Here is a 12,217-nt window from a genome sequence, read left to right as displayed (position 1 = left end):
TGTGTGTGTATGTGTGTGTGTATGTGTGTGTGTATGTGTGTGTGTATATGAGTATGTGTATATGTATATATAGCATTGCTGCCAAACCTCACACTGGCTTCTCCAAGTCTGTGCTCCAGCGCATCCATGATATCCAGTTACCTGCATAACTTAAACATTTTAGAAACTCAACAGGAAGCAGACAAGAGTCATACTGACTTTCTTTAGAGGTCAAATAACGAGAAGCCAAATTTCAAAATGTCTTCTCAATCTCTGGCTCTCAAGAGACAGAACAATGATAATTGATGCAGGGGATACAATCTGAAGTCCTTTTTTTTTTTTAAAGCTAGTTGCCAGTAATGACTGCATCTTATAGTTTTTTTAAGTTCTTTTGAGATCAGAATGGGAAAAAATGTAGTTCCATATCCAGTCTCTGATGCCCCTCAACCCAACCAATGACTTCATCCCTCTTCTCTTCCTGTTTTCACTCATAACGAGGGAAGCTTGGGCTTGTATCACCTAAGGATCGAGGACCAATAAATGGGACCACAGGACTGTGTGGTGTGGCCTCGGGTCAGAGGAGTGTGTACACCCTGGGGAGAGGGGTTAAGGAGGGTTTGATATGGTCACCTGTCGTGCAATTTTAGAACTTGCGTTACAGTTGATTTCACTTAGGATACTCAGAGCCACGGAAGCACAGGGCCAGCCTGGGGTCTGACAGAAACAGACCTTCTGACATGGGCTCCAGTGCATAGAAGGACATACATTTAGAACCCTCCCTCATTTCAGCAGCAGAAACTTGAATCAAGTGGAGGTCCTGTCGATGGTGTACCTCTGGCCTACCTCCTTGTGTATCATGTACCCAGTGGTGTGCTGGATCTCACTCTCAGGAAATTTGTGAGCCAGTTCAATAGCTGTATTAAAAATAATATAAACTTACAATTAAATTTTATCTAGAAAAAGGTAATCGATATAATGGAATAGATATACATTAATTCTTAATTATTTCTTTACAGCTTACTAATTCACCAGGGCTAAGGTATCATCTCTAAGGGCCCAGAATTTATTTGCTTTGTCCACTATGGGCTTCACATCACCTGGCACAGAGACGGAAACCAGTTCCCCCATCTCTCAAAGACAGTCGTAGGAATTCATGGACAAACGGATCTGCAATAGACATATTGAATTTGTCTCTAATTTTCTCCTTCAAAGTATGGTTGGGATTTCCTCGGATCCTAACATCCAAATTTACAGTCTTTTTGTTATGTCTGGAAACACAAAGAGGGCAAGGAAAAGAACCAAAGAGGGTGAGGAAAGGATGTAGAAGAGACAGTCTTGCCTCTAGGAGTCCTTCTTAAAGGCTGTGTTGTCACCCAGTTTGTCAAGCAAGCAGCACCTCTTCTAATGTTCGTTTGGCAAGAAAATCAACACTTAGAATCCTTAGTCCTAACAAATTAGGTGGGATGTCATTTTAAACATTTCTAATGGGATCCATTTCCACCTGAGGAAAGGCAACGTACCTCTTTGGAGCCAGTTACACCCTTCTAGGAACAGTCTACTTACATTGAACCACTGCAGGATGGAATACTCCACAAAACTGAGATGCTTACTAGGTAGCAGATAGAAGCACTTAGGGTCATATTTATTATTACTGCACTTACATGGTTATGAAGCTAAGCTGTACAAGGTCTTAAATGTGTAGTGGAATAGATGCTGTCAGTGCCAATCCAAACTCCTTATCCATATCTCCCTTGCTGACCAAGTCATGATTATGTTTGGGCTATTCACCTTCCTCCACTTGGCAATGAGCTCCCATCTTCCACTCAGAGCTAAATCTTCATTCATCCAAATCTAGTATAGTAATCCCATTCCCCTTGCTAGTGATTGGCTAAGAGCTGGGTATATATGATGCATTTGTGGTCAACAGTGGTCTGCAAGGGACATTGAGGAAGCTTTCCCATGAATTAAAAAGAAAAGCACACCAGAAGAGATGGTCCCTCTGCTTTCACTGGGAATTCTTAACTTTTTTTTTCTCTTAATGTTTATTTATCTTTCAGAGAGTGAGTCCAGGAGGGCAGAGAGAAGGGGACAGAGGATCCAAAGCAGGCTCTGTTCTGACAGCAGAGAACTCGATGTGGGGCTCGAACTCACTAACCAAATCATGAGATCATGTCTTCAGCTGAAGTCCAACACTTAAACGACTGAGCCACCCAAGTGTCCTGACACTCTTCGTCAAGTACATTGTACCATAGCAGCTATCCTGTAACCATGATAGGAGATTGCTTGGTGAGGCTAACTTGAGATTCTTTGAATTGCTTAATTCTGCATCCCTGGAGCTGCCCTGTCCCAGAATTTCATGCAATTTAAAACATCTTTATTGTTCAGGCCAGTAGTTTTCAATGTGCTGTCTCCCCATCATGAGCATGAGCCTCACCTGAAAGCTTTTTAGAACTACAATAGCTTTCCCTTAACCACAATTCTACTTTTATGATTTCAGTTACCTGCAGTCAACAGTGGTCTGGAAGCAGGTGATCCTCTTTTAGACAATAGTCAGAAGGTCATTTGTAGCCTAACACTAAGTCACAATAGCTATGTCATCTACCTCAATTGATTTCATCATGTAGACATTTTATTATCTCATATCATTACAAGAAGAAGAGTACAGGGGCTCGTGGGTGGCTCAGTCGGTTAGGCATCCGACTTCAGCTCAGGTCATGATCTCGCGGTGCTTGAGTTCAAGCCCCGTGTCGGGCTCTGTGTTGACAGCTCAGAGCCTGGAGCCTGCTTCAGATTCTGTGTCTCCCTCTCTCTCTGCCCCTCCCATGCTCATGCTCTGTCTCTCTCTGTCTCAAAAATAAATTAACATTTAAACTAACATTAAAAAAAACATTTAAACAAACATGTTTTAAAAATTTAAACAAAAAGAAGAGTATAGTACATGAAGATATTTTGAGAGAAAGATCACATCCATGTAATTTTTAGTATGGTGTATTATTTTAATTATTTTATTTTATTAATAGCTACTGTTGTTTATCTCTTATGGTGCCTTATTTATAAATTAAACTTTATCACAGGTATTATGTAATGGAAAATCATAGTGTATCTAGGAGTTCTGTACTTCGGTGATTTCAGGCATCCACTAGGGGTCTTGAAATGTATCCTCTGCTGATGGGGGGGGGGACTATTTTAATTTTTAGGATTATAAGAACTTTCCATTCCTTCCCTACTCAAGTTTTAAAATCATTTTCTCAGGACTTTAGTCTCTTTTTTTGCTTGTTGGAGTCTACTTTCAAGAAATTATATGAAATTATTTTCTTTAAAAATTTTTAACTTTCCACTTTGTAAGGCCATTCATTTTCATTCAGGAAAGAAATAGCCTGTTACACATTTGATGTGTCAGGCAATCTTGCATCATTTTTTAAAATCACTATTATTTGAGGTAAATAAACCTCACTTAATAGGCTTAACATTTGCAAACAATTAATTTTACAGCTAGAGATAACACCTCAGCATTAGCGTTATTCACACTTGACAATGCAAACACATCTATTTGCATACTTATACTCAGATTTTCAAACATATCCTTATTAGAGGCAGTTTTAGAGAAAACATAGCCTCTCTGGGATTTATGTTGTTCAACATTAAATCTATTCAATAACGCTTCTTTGTTCGTCTTGATACAATTTTAGCCTCATAATCAAAAGATGTAATATTATCCCTGGAAGTTCATGTAGAGGACTTAGTTGAATATGGTAGAATCTTTGGATCTCAGACTTCCTCCCACATCATTAAGAGCTTACATCAACTGTCCTATCCCAAATTGTATTTATTCTTTTTTCCCCAGCCCTTGAAACTCTGCTTCCACAGACATCTTAGAGAGGAAATCAAGAATAATTTACACATTTTTATTTATTGCCTTTTTTCAGGGTTTTCATAATAACCACTTTTGACAAAATTCCAAGGTATTTTAAAGGAATTCATATTTTGTCTATTTCATGATGGGCATAGGTCTGTTAAATGAGCACTAAAATCCTTGGCATTAGCTAAAATCAAATGACAAATAGCAGCTCACACTTCTTTTACTATACTGACCTACCTGCAAGCCTTATCCCTTCCTTATCTATACAGCCATTCTTGGGAAGGGCAGCGACTCGATGGGTCTTCCATCAAGTGTTAGCCTACAGAGGAGGCTTCACCCATCAAATGAAGCAATGCCATCTGCCTAGTCTTTATTTCACATGGCTAAATATTGCTAAATTCCAAGTATGAAAATTATAAAGCAAAGAAATAATTAGCAAATCATCTGTATCTCTGTTTTACTTTAATATATAAGCCTTGATGCATAATAGTTCAAAGAAAGCAACTGTGACTATTTCAATGTCATGCCAAAAAAAGTATTTGATAAAACTCAGCTTCCATTTCTCAATGTCCTCAATTATTTGTTAATGGATACATGTTTACTTCTATAATAGGATTGTGTAAAATACAGCTTTCAAATTTCTCAAAATTAAGAAATAATGTATGATTAATTGTGAATGCCTAGAAACTGAAATCAGGAACAAGATAAAGATGCTCATCATCCCCACTGGCATTTTCTGTAATGCTAGCCAACACACTTAGATAGGAAATTAAGAAATAAGAATATAAATATTAAAACAAAGAAATAAAATTTTAATTTATGAATGATATGATTGTTTATTTGGAAAACCCAAGATTATCTATTTTAAAATAATTAAAACAGTAAGGTGTATCTTTAAAAAAATTGTTGGGGTGCCTGGGTGGCTTGGTCGGTTAAGCATCCGACTTCGGCTCAGGTCATGATCTCACGGTCTGTGAGTTCGAGCCCCGCATCGGGCTCTGTGCTGACAGTTCAGAGCCTGGAGCCTGTTTCAGATTCTGTGTCTCCCTCTCTCTCTGCGCCTCCCCTGTTCATGCTCTGTCTCTCTCTGTCTCAAAAATAAATAAATGTTAAAAAAAATTTTTTTTAAATTGTTTACAAAATTAGTATGCAAGATCAATACCTTTCACAGACATTTTCCTACAGTTCTGCATAATGTGCTTCTAAAAAACACTACCAATGTAAAACAATGAATCTACACTAGATTAGAGAGACGTGGAACATAAGAATCTATGAATCTATTAAGTAAGTAGAGGTGTTTCATTAGTAAGTTAGGTAATAAGTAAGGCAATTAAATAAAGCCCTTAGGGGTGCCTGGATGGCTCAGTCAGTTAAACTTCAGACTTGGACTCAGCACAAGACCTACCAGGTTGTAAGTCAGAGCCCAATCAGGCTCCACCCATGTTGACAGGGCACTGCTTCCTTGGTATTCTCTCTCCCTTTCTTTCTCTACCCCCTCACCCCCAACTTGCGCACTCACACACATGTGCTCTGCTCTATCAAAATTAATAAAGTTTAAAAAAAAAAATGAAGCGCTTACATGCATTTTCACAGTTACCCCTAGAAACTACCTCTGGATCCTGAGTTATTTTTCTCACTACCTCTGGATCCTGAGGAAATCTTGGCTCCTGTATGGTTTCATCAGTGTCAAAGTCATTAGTTCCTTTTGTACATCAATTTCTCTCATCATTGTGTCATTATCTCAAGTGAGGGCTCTCTTTCCAAAGGGATTCAGAAGCTTCTTTGTTTGGTAAAACCTTCACCAAAACTTCACCTAGTACTAGTTAGAAATGAATATAATAATGGCTTTACTGAGCCCAGAGCCATAAGATAATTATAAAACCTCCAGTTACAACCCACCTTTTAAACACCATCTTTAATATCATTTTTCCAACATTTCATTCATGTGTTTTAATTTTGGATACTTCCTTCACAACTGAATGCAATTGCATACGGACAATGAATACTCATTTGAAGCTTGTTTGAGATTTTGGGCACAACTGAGTATTTCCATTTTTGCCTCGATTATAACTAATTTTAGGAGACCTGTGTTTCTTATCTTAAGTATTAGCTTTTTTATTTTTCATTTTTTCCATTCATTTTTACATAAAATTTATTATAAAAAATAATATTCAAATATAGACACCAAAGTATCCAAACCACCAAAACTCAACTAGTAACTGTTAGTACACAGGTCACCATAAATTATAGCTTAAATTATGTGTTCCTTAGTTGAGAGATGAAAGCCCAAATTCAGCAAATGAAAAAGTAGTTTGGAGGTATTACATCTTCTAATGTACAAATACACATGTTGCATGAGACACAAAATTACAAGAATGACCATAGAGACAAAAATAGAAAGGTTCATTTTTAAAAATTTCACAATAGCAATTTAAAATTTAAGGTAATAATTTAAGAATAAATTTGTTCTAGGTATCTACTGCTATGTAATAAATCACCCTGAAACTTGGTGGCCTACAAAAAGAACAATTATTTTACTATGTTTCATGATGTCTTAGGGTCTGGCATTCAAAAATATCCCAAATGGAAGGTTTTAATCAGGATATCGCTTGAGTCTGCAGTCAGATAGTGACTGGAGCTGACATATGAGGGCATGGAAGCAGCTGAGGATTGATACCTTTTTGTTAGAGTCTGGGGGCTTCTACAGTCAGTTTCTCCATATGCTACTTTGGAGTCACAAAATGGCAGCCTCAAGGCAGCTGAAGGCCTTACGAGTGAGTATTCCAGCTTAAAAAAAAAGGAAGGGAAAAAAAGGTGCATCACAGCCTAGTCTTTCATGGAAAGGAAAAGCCTCTTATGGATTATCCTTAGAAGTCACCAAGCATCGTTGCCACTGCATTCTGTTGGTTACAAGTAAGCCACAAACCCACCCAAACTGGACTCTACCTCTTTATAGGGAAACAGCCAGATTTACAAAAGTATATGGTATAATATATAATATTGCAACCATCTTTGGAAAAACAGTCAACCACAAAATATAATAGGAGTTATGCAGAGCCAACATGGAAAAAACTACATAGCCTTAACAAAAGTAATTAAATGGGGATTCGTAAGTGTATGAAGAGACGTTCTACATGATATGTCATTAAGGAGTTGTAAATTAAAACTACAATGTGGCATCACTACACACACCTATTAGAATGGCCAAATCCAGAACACTACCACCACCAAATGATGGTGAAGACATGAAGCGAAGGGACCTCTCTCTCATTCACTGCTCATGAGAACGCAAGATGGTACAGCCACTCTGGAAGGTAGCTTGGCAGTTTCTTACAAAATTAAACATATTCTAACACATGATCCAGTAATCATTCTTCTTAGTAAATACCAAGGAAATACTCAAATAAGTTGAAAAAATGTGCCCACACAAGAACGTGCGAACATATTTATAGAAGCTTTATTTGTAATTGCCATAAACTTGGAATCAATAGAGATTCCTTCAGAAGTGAATGGATAAACTGTGGTATATGCAGACAATGGAAAATAATTCCGCACTAAAAAGGAATGAACTATAAATCCATGAAATGTCATGGAGGAAACTGAAATACCTATTATTAAATGAAAGAAAGCTATTTGAAGAGGCTACATACCATATGACTCCAAATACATAAATTCTGGGAAAGGCCAAACTACAGAGACAGCAAAAGTGTAAGTGGTTGCCAGGACCTGGAGGGAAGGAGGGAGTAATAGAAGAGCACAGAAGATTTTTGAGGCAGTAAAACTATTCCGTATGATAATTTAATGGTGGGTAGATGTCATTATAGATTTGTTAAGACCTACAGAATAAAGCGGGGCGCCTGGGTGGCGCAGTCGGTTAAGCGTCCGACTTCAGCCAGGTCACGATCTCGCGGTCCGTAAGTTCGAGCTCCGCGTCAGGCTCTGGGCTGATGGCTCGGAGCCTGGAGCCTGTTTCCGATTCTGTGTCTCCCTCTCTCTCTGCCCCTCCCCGATCATGCTCTGTCTCTCTCTGTCCCAAAAATAAATAAAAAACATTGAAAAAAAAATTAAAAAAAAAAAAAGACCTACAGAATAAAAACACCAAGAGTAAACTCTAATGTATACTGAACTTTGGGTGATAATGATGTATCACTATAGGTTCATCATTCATAAAAAATGTAGTATTTTGATGTAGATAGTGTGGGAAGCTGTACCTTCTGCTCAACTTTACTGTAAACCTAGAACTACTTTGAAAAAAATGAAACCTTTTTTTTTAAAAAAGGAGGTAAGAATTAGGTTAATAGAGGTTCTTGGGTGGTAAGACTTGATATCATAACGATGCCATTGCTCTCAACATAAATGAGTTTAGCACAATCTCAGTCTAAATTCCAATGGGACTTTATTTTGAAACTTGAAAAAATGTATTTAGGCTGATCTTCAAGACTGAACTATTAACCTGAGGACATAATTAAAGAGTCAAAGGCCAAAGGAAAATACTAACTTCCTAAGAGTGCTGTGTGCATTAAAGGAATGCCAGAGGCAGACAGTCAGAAAGTCCTGGACTCTAACAAGCACTCAATCCATATTAGCTATTCTTGCCATTATTAGATGTAAATAAAACAGTATTACTCTTGGTGCAGTTCTCAAGGTAGAAAAAGAATAAAAATGGTCTGAAGTGAAGTATCTATGATGAATGTATTATAGCAGTAAAGGAAAGGAAAGTAGGGTGCCTGGGTGGCTCAGTCGATTGAGTGTCTGACTTTGGCTCAGGTCATGATCTCACGGTTCGTGGGTTCAACCGCCACATCAGGCTCTGTGCTGACGGCTCAGAGCCTGAAGCCTACTTTGGATTCTGTGTCTCCCTCTCTCTCTGCCCCTCCCCTACTCATGTTCTGTCTCTCTTTCTCAAAATAATAAATTAAAAAAAAAAACATTAAAAAATTAGAAAAAAAAAGAAAGAAAAGAAATGGTTTGGTAATGAGAAGGGTAGTGAAATCCGGAGGGACCGTTTTAACATACAAGAAACAAGAACATATTAGTGTGTTGTGTCTACCAATGTATGGAGAGGGAGGGGAAAATGATGGTACATGAGGGTTAAAAGTTTAATTTCAGGAGCCCTTTCCTTGAGTGGATAATAAATAGTAAGAACATCATGTGCAAGGGGAGGATTGGTGCTGCACCAGCAGTTTATCCCTACTCTCAGGAGAGGCGGCAGCGTTATGGGCACAGACACTAGTCAGAAACCAGAGGTATACCGTCAAATCTAGTAGATTATGATCTGTGGGAGGAGGACCCAGCAAACCGCATTCTAACAAGCTCCCTAGATGATCCTTATTCTCAACAGAATTTCAAAACTACTCCTCTGTACAGCACATGCGTCTGACATATGGGGAAACTGAGGCCCAAAAGAACCAAAATAATTGCCCAAGGTCAAACAACTGATCTGTAGCATTATCAGGACTAGCATTCAGCCCTAATAAAAGGTGAGCCTATAAAGTAAAAGCAAGTTTTACATAGATTAATTAAAGGTTGTTCCATAACCACTTAGTCATTTAGGCTTAGTAAGAACAATCTAAATCACATTTTCACTATGAAATATGATACCAAGTTAATGATATTAAAATCTAAACTGAAGAAGAGTTACTTGGCTTGGAAACTCTCTCAAACTCTAGAAACATGAATGTGCACAGTGCCCTGTATCACATACAATTAATTCGTTTAAGATTTCTATTTAGTATGACCCACCTTTCTGTTAAAAAAAAATTCTGCTATGCCAGTTATTAAACCCTGCTGATTGGTTTAGGATACAATTTGGATACAATTTGATAATTATTTACTCAAACACTTTTCCTGAAATGTAGATTAAATTAATGACTTTCATTGTCTTACCAGTTCCAAATTAAGTTCACTCAGAATTACCGTTTCAAACCCTCTCGTACTGTTGGTGGGAATGCAAACTGGTGCAGCCACTCTGCCAACTAGTATGAAGGTCCCTCAGAAAGTTAAATATAGAAATACCCTACAATACAGCAATTACATTACTAGGCATTTACCCAGAAGATACAAAAGTACAGATTCAAAGAGGCACATATACCCTGATATTTATAGCAACATTGTCAACAATAGCCAACTATGGAAAGAGCTCATGTGTCCATTGACTGAAGAATGGATAAAGAAGTTGTGGTATATATAATAGAATATTCCTCAGCCATCAAAAGGAATGAAATCTTGTCATTTGCAACAATGTGGATGGAGCTATAATTTATTATGAGAAAGACAAATATTATGAGAGAAAGACAAATACCGTATGATTTCACTCATATGCGGACTGTAAGAAACAAAACAGATAAACATATGGGAAGGGGAAAAATAAGAGAGAGAGAGAGAGACGAAAACAAAATTAAGAGACTTTTTTTTTTTAATTTACAACAAAGTTAAGATACTCTTTATGATAGAGAACAAACTGAGAGTTGATGGAGGGAGGTAGGCGAGGAATGGACTAACTGGGTGATGGGTACGAAGGAGGGCACTTATTGTGATGAGCACTGGGTGTTACATGTAAGTGATGAATCACTAAATTCTACTCCCAACAACAGCATTACTCTATATGTTAACTAACAAAATTTAAATAAAAATTTGAAGAAAAAATTACCTTTTCAGCATGGATTAAATACATTCATGCTGAGCAACACAATTTTAATGAAGAATTTTCTTAAGTGTGGAATATAAAGTTTCCTCATAATAATATGCTTCTAGTTAAAAATTTGGAATATACTCTGATGCTCCACCGCCTTCTCAAAAAAAAAATCATAGAAAAAGGTAAACAATGTTGGTGTTGAGAGAAAAGAGTAGACACATAATTTAAAGCACAAATAACTGAAAACTTTTAGTAAAAGATATCTAGGAACCAAGCTATGCATTTACTGGGCTGAAAAGTCAGTCTCTAGATGTAAGAGTTGATTTCCATGTGTGTGTGTGTGTGTGTGTGTGTGTGTGTGTGTGTGTGTCTATGTTTTACTGATAAGACAGCCAAAAGCTATATAATGGAGAGGCTACCTCCACTATTAAAAAAAAAAAAAAAAAAGCATAAACCACACAACCATTCTATAATCAATCACTAACATAATTCACATTTCACACCAAGCTGTCAGTATATAATGATCCTTTAAAAAAAATTCTTTGTTGATTTCAACTCTATTATATGAAAAACTCCATTACAGAGCCCTAAGTTATGCAAACTCATTTTATCCCTTTGGTGACTAAAAGTGCATTTAAAATAATTATTTATGGTTTTGTTTTCAAATCTTCCGGAAGGATTACCTGGGTTTGTGACATTATAACCCCTGCTTTAAAGCAAAGCAAAGGCAACACTCACAGCATCCATCCTTCCTGGAATGAGGGTGGGGAAGAGTGAGAAAATTGGAATCATACAAGAAGACTTGAGAGAAAGGGACAGGGTGAGGCAGATACCAAACCAATACAAAATATCTAGGATCACACTGTTATAGAAAGACCACACAAGCCACCTACTAGATGCTAAGGGTATGTCTGAGACATCACAGTTCCTGAGCCTCATCCACACTCTTCTTCTTAACAGTGTGTGCCTCAGGCACAGGTCCAGATACTAGAATCCTGCCCACGAAACTCTACACCCTATGAAGGCAAGGATCACATTTGGTTTTGTTCACCACCGTAGCCTTAGCATTTATCATAGTGCCAGATTCACTGTAGTTACTCAATAAACTTGTGTCAAACCAGCAAATGAATACAAAAATGAATAAATGAATAAACAGGGACCATTTCCCTGGATGGCAACTGGTCAACCAACTCTTTTTTTTTCTCTGTCTTGAAGAATTTAAATGTGTGCTCTAAGGAAAGTCACAAAGACCATAGCAAGAAGTAAATAGAAGTCCTGATTGAAGGAAAAGCAATGTAGTTAAGTCAAATTGGTCAATAGTGTAGGGAAAAAAAACAGAATCCAAGAAACAGAAAAAAAAAGCCAGCAGGAAAAGTCATGAACAAGCAGAATGTAGCCAGTAGCATAAAGAAAGATAAAACAGAGATGTCTAGCATTGCACTTTTGTCCCCAAAGTCCTTGTCAAAGTATTAAAGAATTGCTCTCAGCAGTAAAGGAATGGTTTTGTTCAGAAGGCTATGCAAATCTCATCCCTAGGGGAATCACAGAGCCTAAGAATAACATGAGGATACCAAGGGTTTAAGGTAGTCCTAATTCTATGGTGTAACCAGCCCACGGGATCTGGATTCATCTTATCTTCAGCTGAGGCCTTGCTTAGGTCCTTCCCTCACTCCCTTTCTGCAGAGAATACTCCTTCAAAACTCACCTTCTCAGAATCCCCACTTCAGTTTCTGCTTCTAGGGGAA

This window comes from Herpailurus yagouaroundi, unplaced genomic scaffold (assembly GCF_014898765.1).
Source record: "Herpailurus yagouaroundi ecotype Mexico unplaced genomic scaffold, PumYag 159, whole genome shotgun sequence".
NCBI lineage: Eukaryota > Metazoa > Chordata > Mammalia > Carnivora > Felidae > Herpailurus > Herpailurus yagouaroundi.
The sequence above is the reverse complement of the archived record's forward strand: the minus strand, read 5'-3'. Positions refer to the sequence as shown.